We start from the raw sequence: 24,545 nt of genomic DNA, 5'->3' as shown, positions 1-24,545 counted from the left end.
GACAAAATAATAATTCTTTATTATATATAAAGAATTTATTAAATATTTCTTATAATAAAAGAAATTTGAAATAAACATTTCTTCATGAAGAATAAACAAAGGTTTATATATGATTAACAAAAAGAGAGAACTAGAGGTCCTTATATTTATAAAGAGACAAAATGTCAAGGTAAATGTTATGCAATCGAACTAAGGTCGAAGCTAGATCGTTGATCTAGTACTTATAAAATGTTATTCTCGTACCATAGGTCCGAGGTAACAAGGCTATACAAGCAAGTGAAATAAACCAAACAAGAAGAAATGTGAACACGTCCAACTTTTTATAAAACAAGTCTGTGAATATTTACATGGGATTATATCCCTAAAACTTAATAAACCAAAATAATGCTGGCCCTCAGGCTATTGTATATGTTTGTCTGGATCCTTATATATGTGGGTAGACGGTGGGCACACCGCACCACACTTGCTAATGCCTCTGCCACGTTGGGCCGGACCTAAGTAATGTCCGAGAGGGGATTATCTTGTGTATATTGATAGTTGCTAAGACCTCGATGCTACGGTATCGCTGAGAGGTTTCAAGTATAACTGGAGGTTTATAATAGTAAATTTAACTTGGTTGTTTCCTAAGCCACGATGGGCCGGGTCATAAGATACCCGAGGGGATAACTAAGTAACTTAAATATTTTGTGTCAGCGTGTTCACCAACATGTGTTGCTGACATATTTTATAACTGTTTTACAGGTAATGGAGAATAGGTGTTTGGAGAAGATGGATAGCCATTAGACGATCTGCTGTCTCAATGGATGTTTTATTATTAAAATAATGTGAAACATGGTTTTGTAATCCAAACACTTTTGAACAAATTAACGGGTGTTATAAAATCCCGTCTTTTAAATATAATAATATTTTATTAAAGTCTTCCGCTTTACAACCTTAAACTTTGATATATTTACAAAACAGGTACCAACGTTGGGTCACACGCCTAGGTCCTAAGCCGGGGTGTGACAGCTCGGCTAACTGTGTAACAAATTACGAGTAGCAATTATCCATTACTATTACTTATTACATCTAAGTTAATGAAACTCTCAACTAACGAGGGTCCGGGGGCAGCGCCCCTGGTAGCAGGGTCTAGGGGCGGCAGCCCCTAGCAGGGTCCAAGGGGCAGAGCCCCTGGTTGGGGTCGAAAATTTTTATTTTCATTAATAGTCCTTTATAAAAAATGCATCAGAAAATTGAATCGGGTCACGTTTTACAACAATTTTGAAAGAATTCGCATGAGAATTCGCTTCGCATGGCCATTCGCTTCGCATGGCTGTGCTATGCGAATTCTTCTTCGTGCGATCAGAATGCCTTTTCTTCGTTTTTACCATTTTAAAGTCATTTTCCTCTGTGACTCTTCCTTAGGACCTGATTTTACCCTTTTTATGGGTTTTGGATTGTACCAACTTTGTATACCAGTGTTTTATATAGTCCAGATATCACCTTTTCTTCCTATATCACACCCATTTGGTCATGGCTCGTAAAGTTTGTATTTTTCTTTCATCTTACAGCCCGATCTATCATTATATCGTTTTGCATGTCGAATCCAACCTTAAAACTTATCCTTTTGCCGAAGCTTACATTTTTGGTCTCGGGTTTGGGTTCGGATCTGAACAACCCGTGGATCTTAGAAGTGTTTCTTGTCGTTTGATGATGCTGAACACGAGATTCACCCTTCCTTTTTACTCGGATTTAGATCCGGAATACTAGAGAGAGATGTGTGTGTGTTGTTGAGTGTCTGTGTGTTTTGTGAAAGAAATGAAATAGAGAAATGGGGAGTCGTTGGGGTTTATATATGGGGTCCATGGGCCCTGTGGCCCATAACCCATTCTCAAGCCCAAATCCTAATCATAATCTAAACACTAACACACAATTAAATTAACGACACGCGGTTAATAATAAAAACTTTCTGTTATTTATTATTCACAGAAATACGGATGTTACATATTTAATATTTAATAAATTACTTTTACAATACATTAATTTTATAATATTATTATTTAAAATTACTTTAAAAATTATATAAATTAAAAAACATAATACTAAAATATAAACATATTATTATGAGTTAATTGTTAATTATTATATACTAAAATATATAAACATACTAAAATATAAACATTGGAGTATTATTTAACAATTGTTATAAAATGAGTTAATTCCTCCCATTGCAGCCAAGAAAAATCAACAGTTCCCCTTGAGTCTTCCCCGGCGCCTCGTCTGCCTCTTCCCCACCGTCTCGTCTTCCTCCGAAAAACCGCCGCTCCTACATCTTCCCCAAAAACCCACCTACCCACCGCCTCCGTCTTCCTCCGTGGATCAAGGTTTTGATTGCCGCCGGCTGGGTGACCCCAACAACGTCGGGGCGGTGATTGCCGCCGGCACCACACGCCGCCACATCATCAATTTATTGTATTTTATTTGATGGTGGGCCCATTTCAAACTCCATCACAAACGTTTGTATTCTCAAACAAACGCCCATCCCTCCGTTCCTCCACCGGTAAAACCCGCCGCTTGTCCGTTTGCTCCGGTCCACATCAACACAAACCTCTCCACGTCATCCCGGTGGATCTTAGACACGTTTGGAACCTGAAACGTACCACGTGGGTTTAAATAAGGCAAATAAAATAAAGTTTTAACGTCAACCACTAAAAGATAAAAATATCCATATCCATGTTAAGAAGGAAAATTGATTTGTGTATTGAGAGTGAAATAAATAACAATGAAGTAAATCAGAAAATGAAAATGAAGGGACCAAGTTAGTAGTGGTCAGGGGTCCCCACACGTGGAATGCATGAGGCCATGAGTTGGCAGGAATGGGCTCGATTGGGGTCTGAAAAAACATTCGCTTTCAAAGCCTAAAGTTTAAACTGGTCCGGGACCGCAAACCAGATGGCGCACTGGTCAAGGGTCCAGCTTTAACCTACTCCTGCTCCACGTGAGCACGCTCCCCAAATCCACCTAAGCATATTCATTTTCAGATGCCAGTTATCACTTTCACCAAGTCACTTTCAATCTCTTTAGGATCAATGTGTTCGTGCGCATACCAACTACTTACAATTTATATATTTTACGGTGAGAGAGAGAGAGCATTTAGATAAAATTGCGGTTATTAATTAGTAGTGATTTGATGTACCATTAATTGGATAGTTAAGTATTTTCACTTGTATGCGCTATGCAACTCCACTTTCGAATTTAAGCTAATCCAAACCCTAAATCCCAATCTTCGACTTAGATCTCCCGTTTCAATTCAATGAGAATATACAAACCCTGATGGCAGTGATTCCACCGCCAGAGACCGGTAATTCATTCACGGCGCTGCTAGAATCAATCAGTTCATGTTAATTATAAAATAAAATAAAAAGAAAAGAATGAAAGAAAAAAGTCAATAATAAAATATGTTTAATTTTTAACTTTTCGACCAATTTAGCTTTCGGTTATTAACAATATTGTTATGAATAACATTATCAAAGTGGCAACTTTAACGATTAAAATAATAAGATCAACAGCACAAAACAATTTGTATGCTTTACATAGAAAAACCATTTTTGTTTGATTCGATTTCTTTGTGTATAAGACTTTTGTATATATTTATACCTCCCGCCGTCGGGAAGAAAGTAGAATAAATTATCGAATCCCAAAAGATCACTTTGAGGTAGAATATTAGTTCAGTACACAATCATATGATGATTAGATTCTTGATCATATAAAATTATTAGTAACAAAAGCTAGGTATTGAAAATATGAAAACTAAATAAATAGGAATTCAATCATTTATGACTTTATCTTAGTTAATAAATATAATACTTTTCATATTAACAATATTTCCACTTCAATGTGCATTAATATTACACCCCCACCCCACCCCACCCCACCCCACCCCATGGCCCTATATACTATAAATACACCTCCTTTTCCTCTTCATAACTTCATTCTAACACCAACAACAAGAAGCTTCTCTCCAAGTATTATTTTCTTGCATCACAAGTGATCTCCAAAATGTTTGGATTCTCCGAGCAAAATATACCAGGCCGTCGGTGTGTTTGTGTCAACGGCCCGGTTATAGTTGGAGCTGGCCCTTCAGGGCTAGCAATCTCCGCTTGTCTAAGGAAACAAGGCATCCCTTGCGTAGTAATCGAAAGAGCTGACTGCATTGCTTCTCTTTGGCAAAAGCGAACCTACAACCGCTTGAAACTTCACCTCCCGAAAAAATTCTGTCAGCTTCCAAATTTACCCTTTCCAGAGGAATACCCCGAGTACCCAACTAAAAAACAATTCATTACGTATCTCAACAACTATGCAAATAAATTCGACATCAAACCACATTTTAATGAGTGCGTCCAATCCGCAACATACGACGAGCAATGTAGCTTATGGCGGGTTAAAACCTTAACCACAACGGGCTCTATTCAGTCTGAGACCGAGTATATGTGCCAGATGCTTGTGGTTGCAACTGGGGAGAACGCCGAAGGGGTGATGCCTCAAATCGAAGGCTTACACGAGTTCACAGGTGAAGTCATCCATGCAAAAGACTACAAGTCCGGCGAGAAATATAGTCAAAAGAAAGTTTTGGTCGTCGGTTGTGGGAATTCCGGCATGGAACTCTCTCTTGATCTTTCAAACCACAACGCAAATCCATCGATGGTGGTCAGAAGCTCGGTAAGCCCCTCGAAAAACGTGCTTTGAAAATGTTAAAATACCAATGTAGTTTTTAAAAGATTGGGTTTTCCAATTCAAAAGGGGATAGCAGCGCAACTTGTTACCCGCTTGCATTCTGTTTCGATGTAATAAAAAAGTTTTGAGTAATAAGACTGAAATACCAATCTTTTTCTCAAGAAAACAACACACCCGTTAAAGATTACTAAACCATTATTCAAATTCCGTCGCAGGTTCATGTATTACCACGAGAAACACTCGGAAAATCGACATTCGACTTGGCTGTCATGATGATGAGATGGCTTCCTTTATGGCTAGTGGACAACATGTTATTGATTTTAGCATGGTTGGTGTTTGGAAACACACAAAGATATGGGATCAAAAGGCCATCTTTAGGCCCATTACAACTCAAGAACACTAATGGGAAAACCCCTGTTCTTGACATTGGTGCATTCAAAAGAATTCGGTCCGGTGACATCAAAATCGTCCCCGGAATCAAACGATTTCACAAGAAATCAGTCGAGTTTATCGATGGCGACATCCAAGAATTTGATTCAGTTGTTTTGGCAACCGGGTATTGCAGCAATGTTCCCTATTGGCTACAGGTAGTTAAAAATTAAAATACTGAAATTTGCTCTGTTTTACTATGTTTTTGATGAAACTGGTATGGATTTCAAGTTTGACTAATTGAATTTTGACTTTTGGATTAACAGGAAACTGAATTGTTTGACAAAAATGGCTTCCCAAAAAGACAATATTCGAATGGGTGGAAAGGAAGAGATGGGTTGTATGCAGCAGGGTTTACAAGAAGAGGACTTGCAGGTGTTTCTGCTGATGCTATGAAAATAGCACAAGATATTGGGAATGTTTGGAAACAAGAATTAAGTCAAATAAAAAAGGAATGTTTGGATACATGCATTCCAGCTTTCCTGAAATAGTATATGTGATTTTTTGTGTTTAATTTTGTTTTCAGTGTTTTTTTTATATAAAAGAAAAGAAAGAGAGAGATCATAGATGAGAATTAGAGAAGAGTAGGATAGCCCTCTCCATAAAAGAGTCCAAATATAGAGTTTAAGGTTTGGGCATTTTGAGTGTAGGATGATGAGGCTTTTTTTTAGTTATTTGGAAATAATTTCTTTGTATATTTTTGTACTTTGAGAAATAACAATTTAAGTTAAGTTTATTGTGATTTATTGATGAATAGAATCTAGTGTCAGCTGTCCCAAACTCGAAAATGTATGAGTAAGCCAGTTGAAATCCTTATCAAGCTTGAATAACTTAAAGATATGTATTTTTATACTTTAAAGTTTATTTCTCTTATATGTTCAATTTAATTATATTTTTATAAGTTATTAATTTATATATGGTATTATTTGGTTCAATAATATAACCTGCAAACCAGTAGAACAATCGGTTTGATAACGGTACGAATTTAACAACATTAATTGCAGATGAGCCAATTTACGTTGCATCAGCTTAGAAGGATATCTCTATCCATATGAATTAATAACATAGTTTATAGTTGTCAAACTGTCAATAACAACATAGTTCTCTATAACAAAAATTGTGCTTTCTCAAATTTTATTGGTTAACAGGGTATTAGCGGGATCACGAACTCTCATCATTAAAAAAAATGCAATCGAACCTGTTCTGAATCAAATAATAATTTGAATATCATTTTTATTCTTCTTATTTTCAGAGTTTTGTAAACCTCATATATACTTCTTTAACATGTTAAAGACCGCATCATTATCAGATTACAAGTTCCGGTACTAAACAGAAAAATAGCCAGGCCAAGAATCACAAAAGATACAAAAAACGAGAGGCTAAAAGAGTAAAGATTGAAAACTAAGTGTGACAGAAAACACAAAAATTCTGGCTTCGCCCGGGTTCGAACCGGAGACCTTCAGTGTGTTAGACTGACGTGATAACCAACTACACCACGAAACCTCTTATTTTTAGAAGACCAGACTTTATATTATTACACGGAATACTTTTGAATTCAAAAAATAACGAATATACAGCTTATGTTTATTATATTGTTTTGAACATATTTTGGGCTTGTGTAAGCACAAAACAGATTGATGGCCCAAGAACTTTTATATCATACTTTTTATTTTTTTAAGCAAGCAAATATATACCAATGGCCAAGTTACCAAAGGAATATTGGAAGTATGCATTCTCTCTTTTATATAACTTTATGAATTTGTTAATAAATAGTAGCTTTTTTCAAAATAATAAGTAGGTTTATTATGAGAAAGTTTTATTGTTATATTTCGCACGAGCGGTTAACAGTTGTACTAATTTTTTTTTCCTTTTGAGATTTACTCATGTTTTCTATAGTTTGATTTTATTACTCTTAAGTGTTACACTGGTACGTTATTGTCTTCTTATCTGTATAATGTTTTATATGTTATTAGCCTTACTGCTATGCCTTTTCACTATTTGTATGATATTGGTTTCTAAATGTATAATTAGCACATTTTTTTTTTTTTTTGAATTAACTAATTAATACATTTAAAATAAAAGTATCCAATTACAATGGAGTCATAAAGATGCATGTAAGCGGACAATAAGCTGTGCCATCACCCCCTTTTGTTGTTTAAGTTATACAAAAGACAATCCATGTCCTGGTACACTTTTTGTGTTAAGATATGGTTTTGGAGTCGATGTCTCTTTGAAAGTAGTGTATATTCTTTGAGATAAATGTAAGATTTATTACATCTCGCGGACTTCATATAAATAACATTGCTGTTAATGATGTTTACATACTAGTATGGTTGTAGTATTTTAAATATCAGTGTTATTATTTATTAACTTTTATCTAAAACTTAATTAATGATTTTAAGCATGCTGAAAGATTAGATAGCAAATCAGTGTTCCACTCGAAAAAAGATTTGAAGAATTGAAGATCAAGTAAAAAGTAAAAATGGGGGTTTAGATTAAGTAAAAATGAATTTTGGGGTCGGTAATGGGGTTTAGATTGGAAAGGATTTCGGGTTGGAATGTGTTTTAGATCGAACAGGTTTTTTGAAATGGGTCCCGGTCCGAACAAGTTTCAAATAGGAATGGATTTTGAATCGGAACAAGTTTTAGATCCATGGGTTTCGGGTTGGAACAGGCTTCAGATAAACAGGTTCGGGTCAAAACTGGTTTTGGGTCCAAACATGTTTTGAGTCAGGACTAGTTTGGGCCAGGGTGACTTTCGGGTTAGAACAGGTTTCAGATCAGATTGGGTTGGGTTGGAACGGGTTTTGGGTCAAAACTTGTGCCGAGCTAAAACCCATTCTGACCCAAAACTGTGTCGAGCCAAAACCCGCACCGAACCTGTATCGGGCCGAAACTCGTTCCAGTCCTAAACCCGATCTAGCCCAAAACTCTTCTTAATCGAAACCCGTCTCAACCCGACAGGGCCGTCTCTGAGAATTCAAAGGCTCTTGCAGACACCGTGCGAGTAGAAAAAATAGGCTCCTAAATATAAAATTAGTTTTAAATAGGAATAGGAAATTGACCCACAATCAGTCTATATGGGTTGAAAGACAAATATGTTTTATTCTTCAAATTAGTCGAAATAGATTTTTATTTTACAAGTTTTCAGTCGGGTTTTTGAATTTAACTAGCATTTTTACCCGTGCTTCATATCGCGGGCTAGTTATATTCAATTAGTAACTGTAAATCATTTAGCTTTTTTTTTTTTTGAAATACCAATATTATTAAAAAACAAAAAGAGAAACCACTTATAAAAGGCAAACAACCTAAACAATATAAAGAAAAATAAATAACATCAACAGTTAGCTAAGCTTGCTGGCATCCGAATTATGTCCAAAAGTGATACCAAAGCTTCTTAATATTCTAGTTATGTCAAACCGTGCCCAAAAATGGTTTTCTACAACTATACTTTTAAATCCAAAATAGCACGTTCTAACGGCACTCTTTGTAGATGATTATGTTCCTTGCAAGGGCAAAGCTTTATGGAAATCGGGGGTGACCCCGGTCACTGTCGTTTTTTCGGTTAATAGTTAAATGTCGCGATTTTTGTCCGAAAATTTTTATAGGTATTGTGCGTAGTTACCCCTGAGGTATTTCTCCAAAAAACTATCGATCACCATTGAACTTTTTTTTTTATAATATCCCAGCGTTTGATTTTTTTTATATACGTAAAACCTCGTATTTTTAAAAACAAATACTTGTCGAATAATAAAAGCTTTGCTTTTATAAAACTCATTGAAGGGGGCTAAACGGGATTGTCATTGGGTTAGGGTTTTGAAACCATTTACCATTCATTTGGTTCAGAACTCAAATTCACTATCTTACCGAGTCACCGGAGACCAACGGCCACCACTAAGCACGCATCGTTGTCCGTCGTTGTCGGCCACCATCCTGGAGACCACTAGCCATCACAAGCAGGATAACGCCTTCAGCCTTGGAGACACCACACACGCTACGACATCGAGTAACTGCACCCTTCCTCTCGCATTATCATGAATATTTTAGGTCTTTGTTGGTTAAAAAATTAACTAGTTTTTATTATTGTTATTTTTATTATAAGAACAATCATTTGTATGAATGAAAAAAAAAATAGATATTTAGATATCATATTGTTTGACCCGATCCAAACCGGATTGACGGCCCGAACCGAGTCACCACCCGATCCGAACCGAAAATTTTTAGGTCTGTGGTCACCGCTGTAACTAAGCTCAAGCTTCGCCACTGGTTCCTGGATAATTGAATGTACAAATGGAGAAGTAACATTTCATATTAGCACTAAAGTTTACAAGAAATATAATGCCCGCAAATGGAAAGTTATGTATGTATACTATGTCATTAGAGACCTGAAGTCATGAACAACAAAAGTTAAATAACTCTATTTTTGATTAATTCTCCAACATCGCTGTTGCTTTCCATAGAATTTTTCTGTGAAGCATATTTTTTAATAACCCGTAATTAACATAATAGTTGAATCTAAATATGGACTTTTCTCGTATTCTCATCTTGAACTTTTTGTAAAATAATAATAATAAAGGATTTATTATTATGCAGATTTATTATTTAAATTTTAAATAAATAATAAGTTAGGTGGTAGGCTTAGATATAAAAGGTGGACTTATAAAGATATGGATTAAAAGTGTTATGGGCCTAAGTATTAAACTCCTTAAACCCTCTATAAACCCTAAATCTCTCAATTCCATCTTTGCCTCCAAGCACTCAAAACACACACACTTCACCATTCATCTAAAGATCTAGAAGCTTAAGAAGGAGATTTGTGCTTCTTAATATCTAACCAACCAGAAACATATCAAGATCTTCACCTCTAACCTCATTCCAACCCAAATCCAGTTTTGGGTGAGAAACCAGCAAAGATCCGTCGATTCCCGAAGATCTAACAAAGATTTCCACAAGTCAGATCCCGACCAGAGGTTAGGAAGTCCGGCTTTTATCAATAAAATTGTAGCATTGGGGAAATGTGACACTCCGCTAAATAGGTCATTTTTCGTATAATGCTTAATAAAGATTTCTTAACGTTAATTCCCACGTGATTAAATTTTGTTAAGTTTAATCTCGACAAGTCTAGCATAGGCCGCATATGCACGATACATCACATATAAGTAATTTATTTTTATTTAAATTACTCGAAATTTCGGATTTTGTCCGACGGACATGGACGTTGGTGATATTTTAAATTCCTAGAATATAATTTAATCGACCTAGGAGGTTTAAAATCTATGATATACGACTATATTTTATAATTATTTTTATAAAATATCCGAGCAAAAAAAATACGAAATGGGTCTTCGACCGTTTAGGTTATTACAAGCCAATATATATATATGTGTGTGTGTGTGCGTGTGTGTGTGCGTGTGAGTACGTAACAATATACGTTAAGAATACATGTGCTAGTTTCTTCAACCATTGGATAACCAAAATAAAGCACATCCAAAGTTAAGTGCCTTATGATTAGTTTACAAGTAAATGTAATATTATTGATTAAAATTTTAATGAGCATTTAGTTTGCAAACTCAAGCCTTACGAATTACACCTCACCTGTGTAATATCTCAGATTTTTTGTATTCGTATTCGTATTTGTTTACCCGATTCGGGAACGTAATTCGGATTTTTTTTATCATTAAAATCATGCATTTATTAGTAATTAATTGTGTTTATAATTTTATAACCTTTAATTATGCCAAATAGCTATTATAAACCTTTAAAATCGCTTAAAATGGCTTACAAATGCATTTTGGAACTACAGGGACTAAAACTGTCAAAAATGGAATTCTGGTAAAGAACCCCCTTCGCGCCGCGCGAAGGAGGAACCCTTATTTAATCTACTATGGAAAAGTGTCTAGGTTCATTCTTTATGATTTGGTTGATATATTTAAGATCTCAAAGCCCGATTTTGTCATCAATATGTTATTCGGTTACCTAAACAAGTCAATTTCTTGTTCTACAAGTTGTACCTCTGCCTATATAAACAAACCATAACTCCAGACCCAAATATCACTATCTCAGTCGTCACCCTTCATTCAACCGACGATGTCACCTTCATTCTTGCTATTTTCCTCAAAGTTACAAGCCGATGTTTGATTTTCAAGCATTTTTAACCTTTGACTTTCATTTCTCATCAATTTAGGCATTATCCGGATAAGTTGTCTTCTGTAAACTTGTTCACTAGTACTCACTTGTCAATAACCCTCAATCAATTTAAGAGATTGAGGGGTATTGATGAGTCAATTCGATTCAAACCCGTTTAAGGGCATATTGGCCAATAACTTTGACTAATCAATTTCTCATACTTCTGGTTGGAACCGACTTTCTGTGACATTTGAGCCAAAACAAGGTACACTTCAGTACGTATTTACCGATTAAGCAAATAAACGCCTTTTGCGTAACAAACGAACGATTAACCGAACGTGTCGGGTTATGACCCAGAAATCCCGAAGGGCCATCTATAAGTGATATACGTTTAATATAAGCTAAAATATTAATAATATGGCCTTAGTTTGATAGCAAACAAGTTAAACGAAAACATGCTCGTTTAACTACCCGCTATATATTTAAACGCGAAAGATAGTTACAAACCAAGCATTGTATCATCCGATAAGCCGAAAAAGACTTATCAAATACTTATTTGAAATGTTTTAAGCGATCCGTGAAAATATTTTCGATTTTTACAAACGTATAGTATGTTTTTATAATTTTACACAAAACTAGCCGAAAAACACTCGTTTTCGCACTGTTTAACGCACCCGATAAGTTTTTCGCGCCAAAAACCGAACCCGAACTAAATTTGGAATGGGCTTTTCGTATTTGGGCTTGAGAAATCAGAAACTTGGGCCAAAATGGGCCCATATGACTTCCGATCGGCCAGCACCCCACCCCCTTTCTTTTTTCTTTCACATATAAACTAGTTTATAGATATTTTCACACATATTTCCACATACAACTTCTGGAATTCTTGTTCTCCAGCCAAAACCAGCAAGAAAACAAGGTAAAAACTATATGATTAATCGATTTTTGATTCGTTTAAACTCGTTTAATAACATATAAATATGTCTTGATTGTTAAAAATCATAGTTAACCATATAAAACTCTCAAAAATCATTCAAAAACATACTTTGATGTTAAACCTAGTTTCAAATCAGAATCATGATCTTTTTTGGCCATAAACACGGATTAAAGGGTTGAAACGGCGTTTTTACGGTTCAAAAGTTCGTTTTTGTGCACTAGCCGAAACCCTAAGTTAAAGGGCTGTTCTATTGATGAAACCTGCTTGGTTTGTGATATAGGACCTGTACCTAGCCTACATAGGAGCACAAGATCTTGAAAAGTTGATTAGAAAGGCGGAAACGAACCAAAACCGCTAAGGTAATGCCGAAACACTCGCTTACGGGCTGTTTAGGTTATGGTTGTGATGTGAAAATTTTTAGGCCTTGAAATTTTTCAGGGACATCAGGGACCAAGTCAATGAGTCCCTGTTTAAATTTGGTAATTTTTCGATCATCCGAGAATATTTGGCGAATTTATTACCGAATTGGGACGTTTATTTGAGAAAAATAGCTAAATTACTTCAAAAATTATGAAATTTTTTTGGGAACTCATATTTGATGTATTTTTATCACATATGAATTTTGGGATCATTTGGAGAACTCTAAAGGTGTTTTGTGTATATGCGTTCGTGTGAATTTTTATAGCCGAATTTGGGCCGAAAAGAATATTGCACAAGCTTTTTACATTCTGGAATTGATACAAGTTGTTTTGGGACATGATTTGAGTATTCAGAAATTTTGTGGAATTTTTGGAAATTGTTTGGGGTAAACGGACGATTTTCATGCGAAATATAGCTGATAAAATGAATTTTTATAAATTAATAAATCAGTAAATAATTCCAGAAATATTTTTATAAAAAACTACATATTTTAATTGATAAGTGGCTAAATTTTCATAATTTAATGATTAACGGTTAATTAATTATGCTAATTTGAATATTAAACAAATTCAATTTTTATAAAAACCGGCAAGTTCGCGATTAACGAACCTGCGGGAATATCAAAACACCAAGAGTAATCAAAAATCATATTTTTGGACTAATTAAGTAAAAACAAACTTTTCTATGAGAAACCTGGACAATCCGGATGGATTGTGCGCGTTTCTTCTTAAATCAAACTGAATAAACGGAAACGGGCCCCGTGGCTAATCCGGGACCCCAGTATGTGATCCTTCTTTATAACCTAATCATTTTATTAACCAATACATTTACCCAAGCTTATTTTCCCATAACTGTTTTCTGAACGCGTAAATGAACAACTTGGCCCAGCTGGGAAAATGAGAATCTTAGCCAAGTTCAATTTTAAGTATTAGACATTGAACAACATCACAACCTAAGCCTATTGCCACTTTCTGGGCACTCCAGCTATACCCAGATTAGTTATACAGCCCAGTTTAGTATTGAGATTATAATAATATTAAAATATTAATATTATTATAATATTGATTATAGGAACTACTGATAGCGGACCGAACAAACCACGAGCTGATACAGTACTGATTATCTACTAAACCGTGAGTTTCATGACCCCACTCTTTAAACAGTTTTATGAACTTTTGGGGTGAAAAGCATGTTTGATTACATATACATACCTGAAACATTTATTGATGTGAATTATCTAAGTGCTAACACACGAAAGTCCCAACGAGCACAGTGATTAACTTCGAGCCGGTGGCTTGTGAATAGTACTATTGGTTTGACAAACCCAAAACGGAATCGGCCTGGTTGCCGTGTCACATAGCGCCGTTTGCACATGACCATATTTATACATACAGGCTATGTAGTGTTAGACATAGCTACCGGGGCATGTTGTGGGCGGAAAGGGGCCACAGTGTTTGATTGAGCGTGGGAAATTGATGCACACAGCACATACAGTCAAGGCTTCACTGTAGCTTAGCATAATTACATCATTTACATACATACATACTTATTTCATGATTACAAGTGTTAACTTGTGAATACTCATAACTGTTTTCTTGAAACTCACCAACTCTAGTAGTTGACCCATTTTAAACTGCTTTTCAGGTGTACCTAAATCGGAATGATTTGGTGATCTGTTACTTGCCCAAGGTGTGTGGTTGATGCTTTGTGAATAGAGGCAAAAGAATTAGTAGTAAGATCGTATAGTTAACGAACTAGTTTTGTTTGTATCGCCTAGACTGTAAAACGATGATAGAACAATGAATTGTAATATATTGTAAATTAGTTTGTGATGTTTCTTTATAAACAATGTGTTGATACCAGAGGTGTCTGTTACATTTCCGTTTTACGCTTCCGCATTGTGCTAGTCGGGGTGTGACACTTTCGGTCCAGAAGACTTTATTTTTGTTTCGTGATTTTAGGGCTACTAACCAAAACCCGACTTCCGACTCACTGTTCGGATTCTGGTCAGTACCAGCTCGCTTAAACATTAAATATCTCATAACCGGAGTTCTAGACATCCGTTTGGATCGATTCCAACAGCTATTTTCTCGGTTTTAATCATAGTTTATTATCTCTATGTTTTAGGTCTGTTCGGTTTATCTCAGTCAACACACTAAAAGACGTTAAATATCTCATAGCTGGAGTTCTATACATCCGTTTGGATTGATTCCAGCGGCTATGTTCTCGGTTTTAATCATACTTTATTATCTCTAAGTTTCAGGTCTGTTCGGTTTATCTCAGTCAGCACACTAAAAGACGGTTCGTTCATTTAACCGTATTTTCATTCTTATTTCTCGCACACTCGCCTAAGCAATAAGATGAGATATCATTCTTATTTTCTACGCATATGCAGGCTATCAATTGATTTGAAGTTAAGATAAAGAACACATAGAGAGACCTTAGACAATAAAATAAAGAATAGTTATATTTTATTTTGTTTTGGTAATTGTTAAACTTTGTATGCTTGATTGAAATTTAAAATAAATAAATAGATATTATCATATTTTATATTGTATGATAGTACCTTGTGAGCTGTGAACCATGATTTGTAACCCGGCATTTCCGCCCTAGATTGGGGTGTGACAACCTGCTTCTTTTAACACTTACTAGTTATACATATATATGTAAAAAAAAATATAATTAGATAGTGTGTTTGATAAGGTCAAAACTTCATCACCATCCATACGTCACCACCAACACTTTCCATTGCTTTGACTTACACCTACACTCCTTACTACATCCCACACTAGTAAACTTTTCATCACATTTGAATTGATTTTGCATGCAAATCCTCCACCGCCAATAAGTTATTATTTTACTAGTTTTAAAGCCCGTGTCACACACGTGATAATTCAAATGATAAAATTATAAGTAAAACAAATGATTACATAGCGTATACGAAAAAAAATGTATTACTTCTATGCTTGTATCTATACAATGTGTACATAAATTGATTTTATTTATATCACAAAATTATTTTTTTAAATGAACTTAATAAAAAAATGCTCGTGCAAAAACGTACCCGAAAATATTTCTTTCTATTGAAAAATTCATTCTCGGTGCCATATATGTATAATTGAAAGACTTTTGGTTATGAACCAATTTCGGAAATAAAGCTTCTCATACGATAGTAGTTATAACCACTCAGTCTAAATACAAAAGGAGCGTTACCTTTATTGATATATTTATCAATTTACCACTCATTAAAGGAAAGCAGAACATTAAATTGTAACAATGGATGTTCTTCAAGAGTTATGTTTTTTTGAGCTACACCATGAAAAATATTTTGATAAGTTTCATAGGGCTTCTCGACTTTGTCATAATGACAACATAAAAAATAACATGTTAACCCATCCAATTTTGTGAATATTTTGTTTCATTTGAGCATAGTTTTCCATGACATGCTTCCCATATAACGTTCTGATCACCATTGAAGGAAAAATTAATGTAAAACATAAATATTTCAAAATTGATAAAAGTTAGAAACATTAATAGGTATGGGGGTGGTATGTCGAAAGTGTTCGTAGTCTTTTCTTACATTTTAATAGTTGAGGGAAAAATATTCAGTTTGCCAAATCCCGAACCTTTTGATTATTTTAAAAAATGTCCTTAAAAATAAATTTGAAACCTGAATCATATTTAAAATTCTAACTTTCATACTTTTGACATTTCAAAGTCAACACTTTGAACTCATAACAAATTTGACGATAAAATCTATTTTGCATTCTCAAACTTTTAAAAATACTCAAAATTTTCATTTTTGACCCGTAACAAATTTTGACCTAAATGTAGTTAATTTGTACCAAATAATCTATTTACCAACTTTTGACCCATAATATCAAATTTAAGTTTCATAAAAAAACCCGAAACAATTTTTATTTGAGAAACATGATTTGTTGTTAACTTTTGAAATTCACCAAGTATTTTGAAATATGTAGTAAAATAATATGTTAATATTTATATTTATAAAAATATATAGATATTATATAAATATAGTTTAAAAAGAAAGTGACTAATTATTGATTTATTACATATATTAGGGTAAATTAGTTTTGGAGGGAAAAAATTGTAAGAATTAACCAAAACATAACAAGTATCCATATTTATTTTACTTTATTAGAATAGGTAGATAATCAACCTATATTTCCTTTCCTTTATATGAGAGAGCACATAGCTACCTAAATAAACTAACAATCAACTTTTAAAAAACATATGCATCCTCTCGTTATCTTCTGGCCGATCTCACACCCCTAACACCAACGCTACAACACAAATAAATATTATTTTGAAGATACTTCAAGTTTTATTCAAGATCAAAGATATGGGTTAGGATGCTCTAAGAAGGGGATACAAGCTCAAGATTTTTTATTTTTTTTTTTAATCTCTAATCCTAGTACTAAGTGAGCTAAATTTCTCTAAGCCTATCCTTATATTTTTAACTGTTGTGTTTATGTCTAGTTTTAACACCCAACTCATAATCCACACACTAACATCTCTAATTAAACTTAAGAAACTTGAACATAAATTTATTATATGCTTGAAAAATATTTAGAGATTTGAAATGGTTAAATGATAAGGGGCTAACAACATGCTTAATTGTAGTTGAAATATTATAAATTTGGGTAAAGTGGCTAAAACTTCTTGTTATATTTTTAAGATTGATTTATATTTTTTAGTGCATATTATTTTCATGGCTAAAAAGAAAATATGATGGAAAGATTTCATAAATGGCATGATAATAGGGATAAAGAAGTAAAAGCTTGATGTTAATCTAAGACTCTAGTTAGTGAAAATATGTAAAGAATATTAATTTTGGTGGGTAATATGAAAGTGTTGGGAAATCTTTGTATAAACCTTGACACCGAAAATATGGAGCTTTAAAAAAGTTATAATATGAAAATACGATTAAAAGTGTACATACGGTTCTATGACAAAAATAATCGTATGTTATAATTTTGAATAACAAAAACATATTTTTATGTTGAAATGACGTTTATATAGTTTATAAAGCCTATACATAATTTTGAATAAAACTATAAAATTTTATGTTTGAAAACGGCAAATAATAAATATTACTTTTAATAATGGCATTTGTAGTCGAAACAATAATTTTTACATAAATATATATTTTAGCGAAATATATAAATGCTAGACATAAAAGTAATAATTTTTACAAGTTAAACGAACAAAACTACATATAAAGTCGGCATTAAAATTTCCGAACAGAAATATAAGCATACTATGCTTCACAAAAAATATTGGTCGTAACTTAAGGTAAAATTATCTAGACATAAATATATAATTTTAATATATATTTATCACTCGACCAAACGAATCGGTTATGTCTAAGGAAAACCGACACTAATAAGAGTTGTATTTTCAATATTTATACAAGTATATCAACATTTATATAATAACTTATCACCAACAAGTCGCCCAAAAATTAAACGAAACATTCGATTGGTGAAAGCAACTGACACAAACTTAATAAACGAAATGTTCGGTTGGTGAAAGCAACCGACACAAACTTAATAAATGAAACATTCAGTTGGTGAAAGCAACCGACACAAATATAATAAACAAAACGGCCAGTTGGGTGAAAGCGACTAGCATAAACCGACTTGCGAGTCGATAACAAACAAACAAACTAACCTTATGCATTTAGGATATGTGAAGGCAGCGGGACCAGGTTCATATAAAATTGCTAGCAAATCGATCATTGAACTCACAAGGTGAGTTTCATGTCCCCTTTTTACTGTTTTATTGTTTTCAACTAGGGGGGAAAGCATACGCAACTGCTTTTATATACGATAATTAGAAACAAAACAACCGATCCTTATACGAACTTGAGTTGAACTATGTAGTTCTATAAGTCCCTTGCTTGCATAATATAACCATTAGCTAATGGAGTTAGCCACAGGAAGATACAAATGGTAATATTGTCTTTAACATTCCCCCTATTTTAGGTTAGTCGCCCTAACCTCCGATATTGTATCGAACTAGGGTGCGGGATTTGAACAAGGCAAAAAGGATATAAGTCATGGTTTGGTTATAGGCTCATGGGTCGTATATTAGTTCGTAGAATTAGCGCACTCTACGAAGTATTACCGTATTTGTTTCAATAATTTATCGTATACTTGTTTGTGAACTGATTCAATGTTTTATAAACGACGTGATTTTATTTCGAGTCTTAAAACTTGTTAACTCACCAACCATTGTGTTGACCTTTTAAAATGTATGTTTCTTTTAGGGAATTAACAAGCTTGTAAGGAAATCATGGGACCAGGACCTCGATGCATAATTAGGATACCTATTTTGGAGGGATTTCAAATGTATAACCCGATTGATATCTGGGTCATATACGAGAAATCTCTTATTATGCATATTTATCTTGTTAAAAACATCTCGTAGTTTGTAAAACTCTTTTGAAAACTAATAGTATCCTAATACTACTCTGTTTGTAATAATCATATGCTTACGATATTCATGACGTCACGTGCCCGCGTTTCCGCCTTGGTGGGGTGTGATAGGAAATGAGTTTTCTAGAAAATGTTCAGCTTTTCCAATGGCTGTAGCAGTTGTTTTCAGCAACGGAGAGCTAAGAAGTTTGTAGATCTTGGCGATACGGTTCCGTGGCCGCCATTGTTTTGGGCAATTGAGTGATTTCGAACATAAACCTCAAAGGTACGTTTTTGTTAAAATGGTTTACTTTTTGTGTACGGATTTGCATGAAACTTGGTAGGATGATAGACCGGGTCACGATTATTGATAAAGTAATGAAATTGTTAGTAAATGAGTTAGTTGGCTCAATTCGGGTTAATCGGGTAAGGTTCGATCCGAGAAAATGATGGGTAAATGAAGTCGGTATTGCATGAGACTTGACATGGTAGTAACCCAGGGTATAAAGAATCAAAAAGTAATGAACTTGGTTGAAGGAAACAATTGAAATGGAAAAACGAGGCCAGCTTGAATCGCATTTGGATGAATGCAATTGCGATTCTAGGAATATTCGCTTGCGATTCCAGAGATACGCGATTACGATTCCATGGGGATATGCGATTGCAATTCCATGGACATGCGATTGTGAACCGGCTACCCATGCGACTGCGATCCGTGGACCAATGCGACTACGATCCAGGGACCCATGTGATTGCGATCCAAGGACCATACTCGATTGCGATCATGGATTCCATGCGACTGTGATTAGGTCGGACTTGTGAATTTAAATTAGAAAAGTCAGAAAACCCATTAAAAGAGATAAAGTTGTACACTAACTTAGATAGTAAGGTCTGACTAGAAGAATAGTTAATTGATACTTGCACTTGTTAAATAGTTAGTCGTGTCCAGTTGAAGAAAGGTGTTACCATTAGCTCCGACAGAAACAGTATCCAAGTGAGTTTCTAGCCCATTTTCTCTGTTATATTTTAGGGCTATGTGCATCATGTTTTGCAAAACACATCCGTCTTTCACATTTGTTTTAATAAGAATTCATGCTAATTATAACGTTTACGTGTCGAAATTAGTATGCACTCGCATATTTTTATATATCCAGGTTCTCGTACATGGAATGAGCGAAAGCAAGACTAAATCATGAAGAAACGAGCACCCGAGAGAATGCATGGGAGTGAAAGAAAAAATAGTAGAAAATACAAATGGATTGGAAATGGAGATATTAGAAGAGGATATGATAGAGGGTTGAAACACAAAGACAAAGGAAAAAACGGGGAAGAAAACGGATCTAAACCAAAGATTCTGCGAGCGAAACAAATATAAAATAATAAAATAATATGGTCAGGTAAGTCCCCCGTGTGGCGCGGAGGGTGGAGCTTCGTCCTATGTGCGGCTCGAAACGCTCAGACTTGGAACCCAACTATTTTATCTTTTTGTGACCCTTCAGAGAACAAAGATAGGTGCTACGCGCGGCTCGGAGGACTATATGTCGGCAAAAAGTCTTATAAACCCTATATAAATGATTTTTATCAACCCTAATCGATTCATTCAACCTTTAGCCATCCCTCAGGGACCCTTGGGGCAATTTTGGAGCAGGAGAGTGTTTGGGATCAAGATATTAAAGGCCGTTGCATGAGATTGATCATTAAGCGAGTCTTGGTTCGTTTATTCAGTTTTTCTTGTGTTTTCTTCTATTTCCAGAATATGTATGTGCTTAATTTTTATGTTTTGCTGCTGTTCTTGATGTTACGGTTAGATATCCGTTCTACCAAGGTTTTTGATGATTACTTTGTGATTTATGGATTTTTATCGGTTTATTGGATCATATTGTTGGTTTAATGCTAAAGTAAAGAACTTAATTACAATTTTTATGATGTGTATGCATATTTAGGTCGGATTTATTGTCTTCTTTGTTCCACATGTGTCTTGTTGAATGTATTTCAGTTATAGATACATGTTTAGGTCGCTTACCGTGTTTGTGATTATTTTATGGTTTTTCGAGACGTAGTAATCCATAGGAGCATTGATTGGTGATTGGTTAGAACTTCATATTCTACCTATCTAGATAGCTGACATATGATAGATAGTCGGGTTATCTTTGGGGTTAGGAGTTTAGGTTTAAACACTCTGACAAGAGGTTTCCTTAGATTTCCCTAGTTTCAATGTGATTCCGTGTTTATCAATTGTTTTTAGGTTACCCCTTGTACTTTAGGGTGTATTGAGATAGTGAGACTGACGGCTGATCTCTCTTTTAGGGTTCCTTAGCATTGTTGGAGAGACTGACAGGTAATCCGACCAGCCGGTAAGTTTAAACGCCACTTAGTTTCCTTTTAGGTCACACCCAGAGAATGATCAGGGATCCACTAGGTTATCTAAGGGCGTCGTTTTTTAAGATCTCGGTTCCATCATAGTTTCCATAGCTGAGAGAAATCTAAGAGTTACAAGTAAAATTCTAAACCTATGTAGTGTTTCTCCTATCTTTGAGTTCGTCTAGGTCATAGTGTTGAAGTTTATTAGTGTCAGTGCCAGTTTTACTTTAATTAGTCACTTGTTTAATCAGTAAAATTAATAAGTTCTTAGTCAGAGTCTAGTCTAGGTGTCGCTAGTGTCCTTTGGGTTTGATATCCCGGACTTCATTATGCTTTACTACAATCGATAGGTAGACTTGTCTGTCTATTAGTCTAGCACTAGAAGAGTCTAGGTTTGTAAATTTAAAACTAGAGTGTCTAGGTTAGGTTAAGTTTTTATAGACCGCTTTCAGCACATCAGTGCATATTCTATGTGATAGCTTAATACACTTATTTAATTAGTAAGTGTGTGATATATGAGTGCGTATGAATATAGGAAGGATATAAGTATTTGATTATAAATATATTAATACATATTTATAGAATGTTTGTATGGTTGTATGAATGTATGAAAAGTATGGACCAGACCCTAATAATATATGAGAAAGTAGGATCCAGACCCTAATAATATCTAAGGAAGTAGGGACCACACCCTAATAATATCTAAGAATGTAGGGACCAGACCCTAATAAGATTTGCGAGGTTATAGGGTGAAAGACTCTTGAAAATGTAGAAATATGTATTAAGTAAGTTAAAGCAAGAAAGTATGAAAGTAAGAAAGTATTATGAAAGTATGAAAATATGAATGTGCGTATGTATGTATGAAAGGAAGATAAACAAGTTAACTATGTAATGTGTATCTTCGGATTCGTATGTGTAAGTATGCAAATGTATGGTATATTGTCTGATTAACCAGAACTCACTCAGCATAGCTGACTTGTAGTATGCACGTAGACAAATGTGATGAGCCAACTGGCTTGGGGAGCACACATGACAGAAGAATAAAGAAGCTGACATGTGAAGATTTGAAAATCATGATGTTATGTAATGTTTGAACTCAGAAAGGCACGTTTGAATGTTTTGTTTAAATTAAGATTTTGTAATTAATGGTTGAATTTTAAATATTTCCGTAAAAGTTTTAATTCACTCTGATATTCAGAACTGTGTTTATGAGTAAATCTAACGTTCAAGTAGGGCACCCGGGTCTGGGGCCTTACATGTCTTGAGTGTGTATTATGATATGAATGATTGAAGGTTTTTCAAAGGACACAACCTATTTTTATGAGAATGCAAGAACTTATGCTAATTATAAAGCGAAAAGTTGGACTATATATTTCATACAATCAGTTTAGAAGCTATTGCTCTTAGTGTATAAATATTGAATTGCTATAATTACTTGAAGTAGCAAAACCTTACCTTCAATAGTGAACCCATAGTAGAGCATCAAGATCAACTTTTACCATGGCACGGACGTCAACTGTTCAACCAAGTGACCAACACCTGCAATATGAAACCACCTGAGGGTCCTTTTCTTCCCTTGTTTGACTTCTTGAAAAGTTAACGTTGTAGTTTTTATTCATTAGATCATTATACAATACAGCTGTACATCTTACTATCTTTTGCTTATTTTGCTACTTAAATCCCCAAATATTTGTTTACATGATCGGCCTCATTTGATGCAAAATTTATATGTATTGTAGAATATGAACTTCTAATTTTTTACGTCCATTTGAATTTGATATAAGATGATACTATTACTGATTTCAATCATCACTTCCTAAATTAACAACTTTAGAGGTTTAAGCAATGATATTAACTCATAAATACTAGCTTTGATGAATAGTTTATATATATAATGTTTATAAGAACCCCATTAATAACTAACTCAGTCAACAATCAAAGCCTAAAAACAAATTAAAGAGCCATTCTCACTTTAATGGGTGGTAAGGTAGTTACGGTGTGAAATAGAAAGACATGGGTTCAAACTTTATAGAGTGCAAAAATTTTTAAAAAAACAAATTAAAGAGAAAAAAATAGATCAGGTGTACAACAAGAAGCAACCTTAGCCCACGGTCTACAAATTTATCAATGACAACATGAACTCGACGTATATCTGATTTGTTGTGTGCAAGATTTTTTGGGCCCTGTGTAGTTACACAGGCTGCACCATGCCTTGGCTTGGCCCTGCTACCCTAACCTGTAGTGAGCCAAAACCGTGATGAACTGAAGGGCGTTCCGAGCCAAAACCTGTTCCGAGCCGAAACCCGTTCCGACCTGAAACCATTTCGATCCAAACCAAAGTAAACCTTCCATTGTTTTTTTTAACTTTTCTTGTTGAAAGTGGAATGATTGTTGAATTCCAATGAACATGTGATTTGATTTGAATAAGCTTCAAAATCTAGTTCCTTCTATATTCAAGTGAATAGGCCATGTTAAGGGATTTAAATTCCAATTACTCTAAATAATAATGAAATCCATGAAACCAGCGTGCGTAACTGTTGTGGATGCTCTTTTTTTGATAAAAAAAAAGAAGGAAAAAGTATATTATTTTAGACGTTATGTCAAACCCTATTCATAAATACTTGCCACACAACTTAACTATTAAATGTTGTGCAAACAATTGAATCAGGGAATGTTTAGAATTCCTTATGAAAGCTTCTTATGACTTTTCAAAGCAATCCTAAACACCTTATAACTTTTTAAAAGTTAGTAAGTTATAAGTTGACTAAAATAAGCAATCCTAAACACCCTCTCAGTTTAAGGATGGCAAAAAGCCCGTACCCGACGGGCATACCCAAAACTCGAAGGATCCGAGTCAGGTAAACGGGTATGGGATTGATAATTAATTTTTTTTAGCTCAGGTATGGGCATGGGATTCGATGATACCCGGCAGGTTACCCGAAATATATATACCCGATTACCCGAAATATGTACTTCACATTTTTTTAATTTCTTACTTATGTAAAACTTTAATTAATACATAAATACTTTATATTTTCCATAAAACTCTTCAGTTTCCCTCTTATTGCCTTGCCGCCTGTCATACCCCGATTGAAGGCCTAGAAGTATGATCAATAGTTGAT

At 34.5% G+C, this 24,545-nt stretch overlaps 1 non-coding gene and 1 pseudogene across 1 annotated transcript; one reads left to right on the top strand and one right to left on the bottom strand.

Annotated features, from left to right (window-relative positions):
- The first annotated feature begins 4,038 nt into the window (after positions 1–4,038).
- LOC143560869 (putative indole-3-pyruvate monooxygenase YUCCA5 pseudogene) lies at positions 4,039–5,633 on the top strand (annotated as a pseudogene).
- A 938-nt stretch (positions 5,634–6,571) lies between these two features.
- On the bottom strand, positions 6,572–6,645 carry TRNAV-AAC (transfer RNA valine (anticodon AAC)). The gene has a single exon. It is a non-coding gene; the product is annotated as a tRNA-Val (tRNA).
- Between the last annotated feature and the right edge of the window lie 17,900 nt (positions 6,646–24,545).

The sequence above is a fragment of the Bidens hawaiensis genome, unplaced genomic scaffold (assembly GCF_021521415.1).
Source record: "Bidens hawaiensis isolate Kalapana, Puna unplaced genomic scaffold, B.hawaiensis_p1.1 tig00020461_1, whole genome shotgun sequence".
Taxonomy (NCBI): Eukaryota; Viridiplantae; Streptophyta; class Magnoliopsida; order Asterales; family Asteraceae; genus Bidens; species Bidens hawaiensis.
This window is presented reverse-complemented; position numbering and strand designations above follow the sequence as displayed.